The following is a 13,498-nucleotide window of genomic DNA, read 5'->3' on the forward strand; positions in this document are numbered from 1 at the left end:
CACTGGGAAACCAAAAATTTAGTGTGACTTGCTTTGTTGCAGTGGTGTGGAGCCAAGCCTGTAATATCTCTGAGGTGTGCCTATATTCTGTTCGATTTTTTTCGTTCTTTTTTTTATTCTTTTATTTTCAGTTTGGGAAGTTTTTATTGATATATATTTAATTTCACTGATTTTTTTCTTTGGATGTGTTCATTACAATAGCTAAAGCATGCATGTGGTACAAAATTGAGTCAAAAGAGTATACAATGAAAAGGAATTTCTCCTACTTCTTTCTCTGAGCCACCACATTTTCCTTCCCAGAGGAAACACCTGTGTATACATGTAAGTAATCGCGTCTATGTTTCCTTTTTATTTTTTAAATAAAACTTACAGCATAATATATGCATTTCTGTATCTTGCTTTTTTTTATCCTTCAGTATATTTTACAGATAATTCCATATCAGTATACATGATGCAGAAACTCTAGAATTTCAATTATTTTCAATGACTGCATAGTAACCCATTGTATGTATGGCTATCCTATAATTCATCAGTTTTGCACTGATGGGCATTTAAACTCTCTTATCTTTGCTATATGAATTTAGAAATGAATTTCCTTAGTCACTCGTCATTTCAGCATGTAGGAGTACACCTGTAAGATAAATTCCTAGAAATAGAATTGCTAGGTCAAAGGTTTGTAAATTTGCAATTTGGGTACTTATTGTTAAACTGTTCTTCATAGCATTATTGCCAATTTCTGCTTCCATCAGCAAAGTATAATAATGCCTGTTTTCCTGCTACTTCCTCAATTACAGTATATTTTAAAACATATTTTCTAAAATGAAATATTTTTTTATTTTGAATAAAATTGAGCCCTTTTATTCTGTATTTGTGTTTTCTGTGAACTGTTGATATTGTGTTGATTTTTCTAATGAGTTGCTAATACTGTTGAATTATAGGTACTTTCTCATGTATTAGGGAAATTAGTCCATCGTCTGTGACATGAGTTGCAATTTTTCACCCAGATTGCTGTCTGCCACTTTTAGTTTATGTACTTTTGCTGCTTTTAAATTTTTTTAAGTAATTGAATGTATCAATTTTCTCTCTTACGGCATTTGGGTATTGCTTTATAAAATTTCCTGTGCTACAGAATGTATGAGGATTTAATGAAGTACACTTATACTTCATTTTTTCCATTTAATCTTTATCTGGAATTTATTTTGATGTGAGGTATGAGTTTGAGTTGGGATCCAACTTTACTTTTTCTAGATGGCTACCCAGTTGTGTCAATATCATTTGCTGAATTTTACAAGTTTTTTTAAAAATCAAGAATGTATGTTGAATTTTAACAAATACCTTTTTTGCATTTTGGAGATGACAAATTTTTCTTTTTCTTTATAACGATGTTTAGAGATGGGAGGTCTCACTACATTGCCCAGGCTGGCCTAGAGCTCCTGGGCTCAAGGGATCCTCCCACTTCAGCCTCACAAGTAGCTGGGACTACAGGCACAAGCCACTGTACCCAGCTATTTCTAGTAAAATAGAAATACTTTATTATAATTTTTATTTGATTTAGGATTTTTCCAGTAATATTCATGAGTAGAATTTTTTTTTTTTTTTAATTTTTTAGAGCTGGAGTCTTGCTCTGTCTCCCAGGCTGGAGTGCAGTGGTGTGATCTTGGCTCACTGCAACCTCCACCTCCCGAGTTCCAGCGATTCTCCTGCTTCAGCTTCCTGGGTAGCTGAGATTACAGGCACACACCACCATGCCTGGCTAATTTTTGTATTTTTAGTAGAGACAGGGTCTCACCATGTTGGCGAAGCTAGTCTTGAACTCCTGACCTCAGGTGATCTGTCTGCCTTGGCCTCCCAAAGTGCTAGGATACAGGCGTGAGCCACCGCACCCAGCCATGAGTAAGAATTTCTATGGTCAATGTATATGTATATGCTGTATGGGTGTTTTATGAGATTTTGGTATAAATGTTATGCTCACTTCATAAATAGAATTTGAAATGCTTCCTCTTTTTTCTGTGCTTAAGGCAGAATCAACAGCAACCAACTCTCTGTTCCTTAAGTTTTCACAGAATTATCCTATGAAATAATTTGGGCCTGGTGCTTCTGTGGATTCAGCTATGGAGAAATGCAGTTCTCTAACAACATCTATTTCTTTTTTTCCTTTTTTTTGAGACCGAGTTTCGCTCTGTTGCCCAGGCTGGAGTGCAAATGGCACAATCTCGGCTCACCGCAACCTCCGCCTCCCGGGTTCAAGCAATTCTGCCTCAGCCTCCCGAGTAGCTGGGATTACAGGCATGTGCCACCATGCCCGGCTAATTTTGTATTTTTAGTAGAGACAGGGTTTCTCCATGTTGGTCAGGCTGGTTTCGAACTCCTGACCTCGGGTGATCTGCCCGCCTCGGCCTCTCAAAGTGCTGGGATTACAGGCGTGAGCTACCGCGCCCGGCCAACATCTATTTCTTCTATGGTAATTGGTCTACTTAGAATTTCTATCTCTGGAATGTTTTGGTAAATTATATTTTCTTGGAATCTTGTCCATTTCATTCAAGTTTTCAAATTTATTACGTAGAACTGACTGATGATGCAATGCTTTTAAGTTTTCCTGTATCTATGGTTATTTCCCCTTTATCATTTTGTATTTTGATGTGCTCCTCTTTCTTTCTTGAGCCAACCACCCTATTGTTGCCTTTTTCAAATCTCTTATTAGTATTCCCATTCCCATTTCTATTTTTTATTTTCTTCTTTTATTCTTACGAATTCCTTCTTTCGGCTTTTCTTAGGTTTACCTTGCTATTTTTTCTGAATTATTTAATTTACTTTTATTTTGAATTTTTAAAAGCACTGTATTGGTATATCCCACAGGTACTAATATGCAGAGCTTGCTCTCTTTTTTTTTTTTTTTCATTTTTAAGATATTCAGTAATCTCAGTTTTGAGATGGTTAAGAGGATTTCTTAATCAGTTTTTTTTTTTTTTACATTTTGAAAATGTTATACAATTTTGCATTGTTTTATTCTCCACTCCTTTGTATCCTACGACAGTCTCCCGCCCCGTTTCTTCACCTCAGTTCTCTAAAGATTGAAGGTCAAGAGGAGGGTTTCTTGCCCTGGAGCCTGCGAGAGGGTGGGCCCTTGCGGTTCTTGGGCGGAAACGGCGATAGGGTCACCCAAGGCCTAAGGAGGCTGGGGACAGAGCAGATCCTCCCAGCCCCCAACATCACCCCGGAGTAGATGCAGACCCCCAGGGTCCCGGGGGCCGAGACCACACCCCGCGGGCACGAGCCCGATTGGCAGATTGTAGCCGAGTGGGTTCAACGGTGACGCCCCCCACCCGAATGCCTCGCTGGGATTGGCTCATTTCTTGGTTCAGACCTGGACGGTGGCCAGAGGAGGACAAGAGGCTTTTACACCGAACGGAGGTGATGTGGACGACAACGGAGACGCAGCCGCACTTCACCAAGCGGCCGGTCCGAGGGGACATGGCGGCAACCTCTGCAGCGTCAGTGCTGCTGGCGGGTGCAAGAAACTGGTGGCGACACTGCCTGAGCCCGCTGCTGTTGCCAAGGTGACGGGGCATAAAGCCGCGGTGGATCGGTGCGTGGGGGCGCGGGGTGGGTGGTGAAGGGAGAACGAAGCTCGAGCGGGAAGACAGCACCGCGACCGCTTGTCAGGGGATTCGGCTTCCAGTCCCCCTTCCGGAGGGCGTCCTTCTGCAGCCAGGCCTCTGTCTTCCCCCGCCCCCACACGGTACGAGCTACAGAATGCTTTTCTGTTTTCTCTTTTTCTATAGTAAGGAAGCGCTTTCCTTTCTCCCCCGTTTATTCATTTGCTTACTTCTGGTTCCCGTGTCCTTTTAACATGTCCCCCGTCATTCTCTGTTTAAGGACACAAGATGTTTCAGGCTCATCTTGTACTTAGCTCCTGCCTTGGAATCAGACATTTCTCCAAAGAATCCTGGTTCCTTTTTTTGGAGAATGCTATTTTACAGCCGTATCTGGGCTGTAGGTTGTGTTCGTTGGTACTAGGATGCCATCGCTTCTAGACTGTCTTAGCAGACAACGCTAGGAAATTTTATGTATATATATATATATATATATGTAGAGAGAGAGAGAGAGATGCACACACACATATTTATGTACATATGTGTGTGTATGTACGTATATATACATGTATATTTATATGTATACACACACCCTCCCCACACACATCCATACACGCATCAATCCAGGCACATCTATATCTGTTTTATATCTATCTATCTACATGTATGTTTAAAAAACAGCTGAGTTCATACTGTTAACTCAGTTCCAGTGCAGCATCTCACGGTTCAATCAGATTTGCCCTTTCTGTAATTGTAACTGTTTTCTGAGAGTGAGAAAGCTGGCTCTCCTTATCCACAAGATATTCACTTCTTTGCTCAATCGTGTGCAAAAAGTAGATTCAAAATTGCTAACCCATACCACTGTGTAAAAACAGACCAACTAGCCAGAGTTCAATATTGGTTTACAGTTATGTTTGTCTTTAGTTTCTGTAATTAAAACTGTATTATACAGGTTATGAAGGCAGTCATAGAGGTTTTATGACTATAGAGGTTACAAAGTCTCTATAATTAAGATGTGGAACTAGTGTGTGAATAATATAAAAAGACAAGTAGAATAGAATAGAAAATCCAGAAATAACCCCAAGTGCACGTAGAAAGTTAAAGATAAAGGTGCTATCACATATCATTGGAGCAGAGTTGGGCTTTGTAATACACAGAGCTGGGCCAACTGGTTGGCCATTTGGAAAAAGATAAAATTAGATCTACGCCTTATAGCGTAACAAAAATAAAGTCTAAATGGATCAGGGATCTAAATGTGAAAAATGAAACAATACAAGTACTAAAAGAAAAAGGCTTTCTAACTATGACTCAAAAAACCATAAGCAATAAAATAAAAAGTTGATAAATTTGACCACATAAAACAAATAGCATGGCAAATACATCATAAAGTCAAAAGACAACTGAAAAAAAAAACTGGATTGGGAGAAAATATCTGTAGCACGTATCACGGGTAAAGGATGAAGATCTTTCATATTTAAACTTGAATTTTAAAACTTTTCCAAATCAATTTTCTCTGTTTACATTCAGCAGTGGCAAAGTGACTTTATCTTTTACATAAGAATATGTCAAAAAAGTAGCAAGTTAATACTGCTTTTAAAGATAAGAGTCATCCGTTTAAAAATACTTATTATATCATGTGTCTTAGGGCCCCAAAGGAAACCCTAACACAGGAATTCCTGTGCAAATAATTAGAAAGTTTCCAGGAAAAAATCGCAGGGTAATAGAGAAATAGAATAGAAAGGGAAGGAAGGCCAGTGAGCAAGCTGCTCTAAGCCTGTTCCCCTGGAGGTGGCTCAGTGCTGCTTAACTCTAAGTCAGTGTGCATAGTCAATCCCTGGAGTCGTCCTTACCAGAGAACCAGCAAGCTGGTGTGTTTATGTCTCTACCGAGTCATTAGTTAAGGTCTGCCCTCAGGGAGACCTAACTTCCCAGATACTTCGGGTTTTATAAAAATATAAAACTTCATACTTAAGACTTAGTATAAAGTTGTCCATTCAGAACCTACTTTTTAACTATGGTCCCTGTACGCAGGGAGTTTTTGTTTCAAATTAAACAAAAACTAGGGTTGCAGATATGGTTTATAGGACTGTATCTCAACAGATTGACAAACTGAAGCTTTCTTTCTGGGTAGACTAGGATCCATGCCTTTTCTGTTCACTGTTGTCAAGTTTAAATGCAGTGTGCAACATGAAAACCGCAGTGATGTGTTATTAGTTGGGAATCTTTGTCATTTGGGATACCTGCATGCTATCTGTTTTCAAAGCTCACTGCTGTATTAGCTATGAAGTAAAGCTTGTTTTAACAAAGCAATAGGCTTCATTAAGATCAAGGCTGTGTATAAGTCATGGTTTCCTACTGGAAAGATAATTATCTTTAAGGTAAATGATAACCAGTGAATACATATCGGAACAACTTCCCTGGAGATGTCAATGCAGAGCTTATTCCCTGTTTATACATCTTAACCACAGAATAATAATGTAGGAAATGTCTATTTTGATTTTTCCTAGGCCTTTTTTAGCCAGTGATATTTAGGATATGGGAGGGAAAATAGCCTAATGAAGCAAGTTGCTACACATGAATATCTAGAGGTGATACTAAGACTTTCGAAAAATAGACTTTATTTTATTTTTAAAATGGTTTTAGGTTTCCAGAAAAAAGTTACAGGTTTACAGAGAAGATAGTACAAAGAGTTCCCATATACCTTGCACCCTATTATTCCTGTTATTAACATTTTATGTTAGTATGGTAAATTTGTGGTGTAATTATATTATGGTTATTATGATACCATTTTTTTCTTTTTCTTTTTTCTTTTTTTTTTTTTTTTTTGAGACGGAGTCTTACTCTGTCACCCAGGCTGGAGTGCAGTGGCATGATCTCAGCTCACTGCAACCTCCACCTCCCGGGTTCAAGTGATCCTCCTGCCTCAGCCTCCCAAGCACCTGGGACTACAGGCGCACACCATCACACCCAGCTAATTTTTGTATTTTTAGTAGACAGTGTTTCACCATATTGGCCAGGCTGGTCTCGAACTCCTGACCTCGTGATCCACCTGCCTTGGCCTCCCAAAGTGTTGGGATTACAGGTGTAAGCCACCTCACCCGGCCAGTGTGATACAATTAATGAACCAACATTGATGTGTTATTATGAACTAAGGTCCACAATTTGTTCAGGTTTTCTTAGTTTTTATGTAAAGTGCTTTTTCTGTTCCAGAATCTTATCCAGGATACCACATTCCATTTTGCTGTCATGTCTCTTTAGACCCCTTTAGGCTGTGACAGTTTCTCAGATTTTTCGTATTTTTGGTGACCTTGACAGTTTGGAGGAGTATTATTCAGGTATTTTGTAGGATATATTTCTGTTAGAATTGACTGATGTTTTCCTCTGGATTAGACTTGAATTTGGGGCGTTGGGGAGGAAGACCACAGATATAAAGTGTGATTCTCTTTTTTTTTTTTTTGCGACGGAGTTTTGCTCTTGTTGCCTAGGCTGGAGTGCAATGGCGCAATCTTGGCTCACTGCAACCTCCGCCTCGCGAGTTCAAGCAATTCTCCTGCCTCAGCCTCCCGAGTAGCTGGGATTACAGGCATGCACCACCATGCCTGGCTAATTTTGTGTTTTTAGTATGGGGTTTCTCCATGTTGGTCAGGCTGGTCTCGAACTCCCGACCTCAGGTGATCCACCTGCCTCAGCCTCTCAAAGCACTGGGATTACAGGCGTGAGCCACCGCACCCAGCCTAAAATGTGATTCTCATCACATCAGATTGAGAGTTATGATGGTTGCTGTTGACCTTAATTACGTGGCTGAGGTAGTATTTGAAAGGGTTCTGTGCTAGAAAGTTACTCTTCTACCCTCCTTCCACTCTGTACTATTAGGAAGGATATCACAATGTCCAACTCACACTTAAGTGAAACATTTTTTCCTAACTTTTCAAAAGGAGCAGGTTGTTTTGGATGAAGCAGATAAAAATGTTGAACCAAGGAATTAAGGATCAAATCCATGAGATTTACTAGAAATTAAATACAAGTACTCACGTGTGCACATGAGTTTTCTCCAGCTGGCAGGTTGGATTCATTGTTACAATATAGCTGTGAAGTGCTATGTTGTCCTTGCCCCCTGCTCAAAGCAATTGTTTCCCACAATCTCTGTCTCACTCGGTTCTATAGTAAGACATGGACGCTTGGTCTCAGACATTATTTCTCTAAGTATTGTTATAAAACTATTACATCTCCTTAATTGATTTGCCAATATAATTAGTCATTGTCTTTTTTTTTTTTTCAGAGTCTCACTTCATCACCATGCTGGAGTGCAGTGGCACTATCTGAGATCACTGCAATCTCCGCCTCTCGGATTCAAGCAATTCTCGTGCCTCAGCCTCCCGAGTAGTAGCTGGGAGTACAGGCATGTGCCACCATGCCCAGCTAATTTTTGTATTTTTGGTAGAGACCTGGTTTCGCCTTGTTGGCCAGGCTGGTCTCGAGCTTCTGACCTCAAGTGATCCGCCTGCCTCGGCCTTCCAAAGTGCTGGGATTACAGGCATGAACCACTGAGCCTGGTCAGTTATTGGCTCTTTTTAAAGATTGTGTTGCTTTCTGCCTCAATATTAATATGTTGGAAGTTACCAAGAAGTTCATGACAGATCTATTTCAAATTCTGGTGAAGAAGGAAGAATTGGCCCTTGAAAGAATCAGTGTTTTACAATAATTTTGAAAGAGGGTAATGTTTTTCTAATTGATATACATAAAAACCATAGCCAGGGATTTAAAATTTACCTTCTTGTTTAAGCTCTGTACTAAAATTGCAGAAACTAGTATCATGTCTTACCATTTGTAATAAAGCTATCAGAGAAAACCCAAGGAAAAAAACAGCTGTACCAGATAGAAAAACTGAGTTGAACCTTTTTTTTTTTCTTTTTTTTAGATGGAGTCTCACTCTGTCACCCAGGCTGGAGTGTAGTGGCGTGATCTCAGCTCACTGCAGTCTCCATCTCCTGGGTTCAAGTGATTCTCCTGCCTCAGCCTCCCAAGTAGCTGGGATCACAGGTGCCCACCACCATGCCTGGCTAGTTTTTTGTATTTTTAGTAGAGACAGGGTTTCACCATGTTGGCCAGGCTGGTCTTGAACTCCTAACCTCAGCTGATCTGCCTGCCTCGGCCTCCCGAAGTGCTGGGATTACAGGCGTGAGCCATCGTGCCTGGCCTGAGTTGAACCTCTTTTTTAACAACAGGGTACTTTGTTCTAAGATTTGGTACAGTAATATCTATATTTAAGCAGAATTAGTAAAATCAATGAATAACTATTCTCTTCCAATGGTAGAGATGAGGTATAGAAATCAAATGGCTTTTTATTCCAACTCTGACATGAATTAACATTTTCTTCTTGGGAATACTATAAGGAAGGAAATTGTATGCTCTTTATGACAAGAGATTGACCAGTCAGGTTGTTCCTTGTAGAACACAGAGTGAAAGGTATCCGGGCTTCTAAGAAACAGCATATGCCAGTTTCTGGTGTGATAAGAGCTGCTCTTCCCTAGTATTGCTAATTAAGATGCTATTAATATCTGATTATAGTTGAGCCTTGAACGACATGATTAGGGGCACCAACCCCCATACAGTCGAAAATCTGCATATAATTTTTGACTCCCCAAAAACTTTACTATGAACAGCTTAATGTTGACCAGAAGCCCTACTAATAATAGTCGATTAAACACATATTTTGTATGTTATACATACGATATACTGTATTCTTACAATAAAAGAAACTAGAGAAAAGAAAATGTTATTAAGAAAATCGTAAGGAAGAGAAAATACTTTTACTATTCATTAGGTGGAAGTGGATCACCATAAAGGTCTTCATCTTCCTCATGTTCATGTCAAGTAGGCTAAGGAGGAGGAGAGAGTGGAGGGGTTGGTCTTGCTGTCTAAAGGGTGGCAGAAGGAGAAGAAAAGCCACGTATAAGTGGTCCTGCCCAGTTCAGACCCATTTCCTTCAAGGGTCCACTGTATTTTCTTAGTAAACTGAGGCAGGATCTAGTTACATTGTAGCTGCGAAGTGCTGCATTGTCTTTGCCCCCTGCTCAAAATAAAACTGTTACCTTTCAAGCCCTGTCTGCCGTGGTGCTGTAGCAGCAGGGATGTTTGGTCTCATACATGTTTCCCAATTTAAGTACTGACTTGACAAATGACTCTTGAGAATTAGGGGTTGGTGGTGTTTTGCAGGTAGCGACAGAAGGAAGAAAACATTATCAGGAGGGAATTCAGATAAAGGACAAACCATATTTTGACTGCTACTGACTTGTTGGTAAGTATTCCATTTCTTTATTTAATGACAGTATCTAGCAAAATTTGGTTTAGAGGGAAAGTTTATAGTAGACTTTGCCAGCTGAAGTTGTAGGGGGATAAAGATCACACTCCACAGTGAACTATTCTGTTATATATAGTTCATTACTCTTATGTGGCCTAGAAGAGTATGCAGCAGTTGCTTTTTGAAGCATAAATATATACTATCATATCTGAGGTTCTTATTGCCCAGAAGGAGTCAGGAGTGACAGATAACATGTGACTATTGAAATGCGCTTAATGCAACTTTTTTTTTTTTTTGAGATGGAGTTTTGCTTTTGTTGCCCAGGCTAGAGTGCAGTGGCGCAATCCCGGCTCACTGCGACCTCTGCCTCCTGGGTTCAAACGATTCTCCTGCCTCAGCCTCCTGAGTAGCTGGGATTACAGGTGCCCGCCACTACTCCCGGCTAATTTTTGTATTTTTAGTAGAGACAGGGTTTCACCATATTGGCCAGGCCGTTCTCAAACTCCTAACCTTAAGTGATCCACCCGCCTTGGCCTCCCAAAGTGCTGGGATTACAGACATGAGCCACCACGCCCAGCCCATTTCATTTAATTTTAATTAATTTAAATTTAAATAGCCATATGTGACTAGTGACTATTTATTGGACAGCATAGTGCTAAACAACAGTGAACATTTCAGAACTGGCATCTGTAGTTAATTCTGAAAGTGTATCAAAATGGATTCATAACTGTTCCTTTTGTTTTGTGCCTGGTGTTTACTTCTGTCCCAGACTGACATGACACCCACTCTTGGCTGGCCCACTTTGGTAGGGGCTTTAATTTTACTACCCTAAACCCAATACTTTCATCTGCTTTATAAGTAATAATGTTCATTTCGCAGCCAGATGAGCCTTAACTCCTTTTATACTAAATGCAAAAGAAATCTTTTGTTTTTCTCTAGATATTTTGATCAGTATCTTGTATTCCATTTAGAAGCACTCTACATATAATTCTGACAAATAAACAGCCACTGATGATTAACTAGTAGCTCAGATTGTTCAGTGGTTCACGTAGTACTTGCTGAATAATATTCTGATTCATATGTTTTCTTTTGTTCAGAACTGGCAGTCGGGGTCAACTTGGGCAGACAGCTGTGACCATAAATATTAAAGAAGACAAAAGGATTCTTTGTGACACTGAGACCTTCTGCAGTACCACAGTGGAGGAAATGCCAGTGTACACAACTGGCCTCATTTAATTCCTGGGAGGAGATAGTTTGGGATGCAGTGCTTGTTGTTGCTGAGCAGGCGATCACAGCGTGCACTGTGTTTCTTTCTTTGAGAATATTTGAATCCTGCCTGAATACTCGTAACAGATGAGAGACGCAGGTTTTGATAGCATAGATTTACGCTGTCATTAGTCATGAGCTCTTGGGACGAAAGTAATTGGTTTTATCCTCTTTAGAGTTAGACCCTGTGGTTGGGTATGAAAGATGAGTGTCTGTAAAAATCCTTCTTAGAAATGTATTTCCTCAAGACTCTGTCTCAAAAAAAAAAAAAAAGAAATTTATTTCCTAGTTCTGTAAAAATCGCTATATTGAGTGTTCTCTATCACTTAATAATATACTTATTATTAAGTGGACTTAAAGATATACACTGTATAAAATCAGCTAATTATGTTAAACCATGGTATCTCCCTTTATTGTGTTAGACTGAATAGAACAAACTTTAAAATAATTTTTTAAAGAATATATTTGAATTCATTTTGTTTGATATTATGTTTTTATTCAGAAAAGCATTTTATTAGTGCTGGGTGTGAACCCGAGCCTTTTGCTAAATACCAGCAGCAATCATGTCCTAGAGTTAAATCCCAGAAAAATTGCCATATTGTATATTAAAGGTTCAATAAATTAAAGTATTTTTTCTTTAAAGTGATTTGGTCCTTATTCCTTAAAAATCATACTTTTTGCCATAACTCCATATTTGCAAAGGAAGAAGATGAAATGAAATAGTACTGTATAGTAAATATTTTATTCCAGTTACAAAATTACACACAAATGTGGCTTTTTATAAAAAGGTTTAATAGTTCCAAATTGGGCTGGGTGCGGTGGCTCATAGGCCAGGCACGGTGGCTCATGCCTGTAATCCCAGCACTTTGGGTGGCCCAGGCGGGCAGATCACCTGAGGTCAGGAGTTCCAGACCAGCCTGACCAACATGGTAAAACCCTGTCTCTACTAAAAATACAAAATCAGCCGGGCGTGGTGGTACGTGCCTATAATCCCAGCTACTCGGGAGGCTGAGGCAGGAGAATCGCTTGAACCCGGGAGGCAGAAGTTGCAGTGAGCCAAGATCACACCACTGCACTCCAAACCTGGGCGACAGAGCGAGATTCTGTCTCAAAACAACAACAACAACAGAAGTTCCAAGTTAGCTGCTGCTTGGCACTAGCACAAAGACTGATCAATGAGGGTGTTCATCCGCACCGTCTGCCAAGCATTATCTGCTTCTTATGAGAAAAGAAGCATTTGAACATAAGATTTCTCCCTCTTCTGGTGTGGCAAAAATTTTCTGGTACATGCAAAGTAGTTACATAACAGCAAAGTTTTCTTTGTTAATGGACTAATATTAATCAGTAAAGTTTTTTTTCCATAACAATAACACAGAGTAGATATAATGGGTCCTATAAAAGAAAAATCGACATTGAACGTGATCTTTTTTTAAAACAATAGACTAGAGCCATTTTAGGCCAGCAGAAAAACTGAGCAGAAAGTACAAAGAATTCCCATACACTCCCTGTTCTCACACACGCAGTCTCCCACACTTCTACATCCCACACCAGAATGGTACATGGGTTACAATCACTGAACCTCTATTGACATGTCATTATCACTCAAAGTCATAGTTTACATTAGGGTTCATTCTTGGTATTGTACATTCTATGGATTTAGAGAAATTTATGATGAGGTGTCCACCATTATAGCACCATACAGAGTATTTTCACTGCCCTGAAAATCCTCTGCTCTACTGATTCAACCCTCCCCACAACCCCTAGCAACCACTGATTTTTTCTTTTCTTTTCTTTTCTTTTTTTTTTTGAGACGGAGTCTCGCTCTGTCGCCCAGGCTGGAGTGCAGTGGCGTGATCTCGGCTCACTGCAACCTCTGCCTCCCGGGTTCAAGCGATTCTTCTGCCTCAGCCTCCCAAGTAGCGGGGACTACAGGCCCCCACCACCATGACCGGCTAATTTTTGTATTTTTAGTAAAGACGGGATTTAGTAAAGACCGTGTTAGCCAGGATGGTCTCGATCTCCTGACCTCGTGATCCATCCGCCTCAGCCTCCCAAAGTGCTGGGATTACAGGCATGAGCCACCGCGCCCAGCCGACCACTGATCTTTTTACTGTCTCTATGGTTTTCCCTTTTCCAGAATGTCATGTAATTGGAATCCTACAGCATATAGCCTTTTCAGATTGGCATCTTTCACTTATATCACTTAAGCTTCCTCCATGTCTTTTCATAACTTCACAGCTCATTTCTTTTTAACATTGAATAATATTGCATTGCTTGAATGTACTACAGTTTATCCATTTGCCTACTGAAAGACATCTATGTTACTTCCAAGCTTTGG

At 39.9% G+C, this 13,498-nt stretch overlaps 1 long non-coding RNA gene and 2 other non-coding genes across 3 annotated transcripts; all 3 read left to right on the forward strand.

Annotated features, from left to right (window-relative positions):
- The first annotated feature begins 2,059 nt into the window (after positions 1-2,059).
- On the forward strand, positions 2,060-11,802 carry LOC100979820 (uncharacterized). The gene is made up of 4 exons (XR_008624947.3): positions 2,060-3,739; positions 7,873-8,307; positions 9,810-9,891; positions 10,992-11,802. It is a non-coding gene; the product is annotated as an uncharacterized LOC100979820 (long non-coding RNA).
- LOC112439513 (small nucleolar RNA SNORA81) lies at positions 8,362-8,528 on the forward strand. Its single transcript, XR_003027783.2, has one exon. It is a non-coding gene; the product is annotated as a small nucleolar RNA SNORA81 (small nucleolar RNA).
- On the forward strand, positions 9,612-9,742 carry LOC112439441 (small nucleolar RNA SNORA63). The gene has a single exon (XR_003027719.1). It is a non-coding gene; the product is annotated as a small nucleolar RNA SNORA63 (small nucleolar RNA).
- Positions 11,803-13,498: the final 1,696 nt, after the last annotated feature.

This window comes from Pan paniscus, chromosome 2 (genome assembly GCF_029289425.2).
Source record: "Pan paniscus chromosome 2, NHGRI_mPanPan1-v2.0_pri, whole genome shotgun sequence".
NCBI classification, from domain to species: Eukaryota; Metazoa; Chordata; class Mammalia; order Primates; family Hominidae; genus Pan; species Pan paniscus.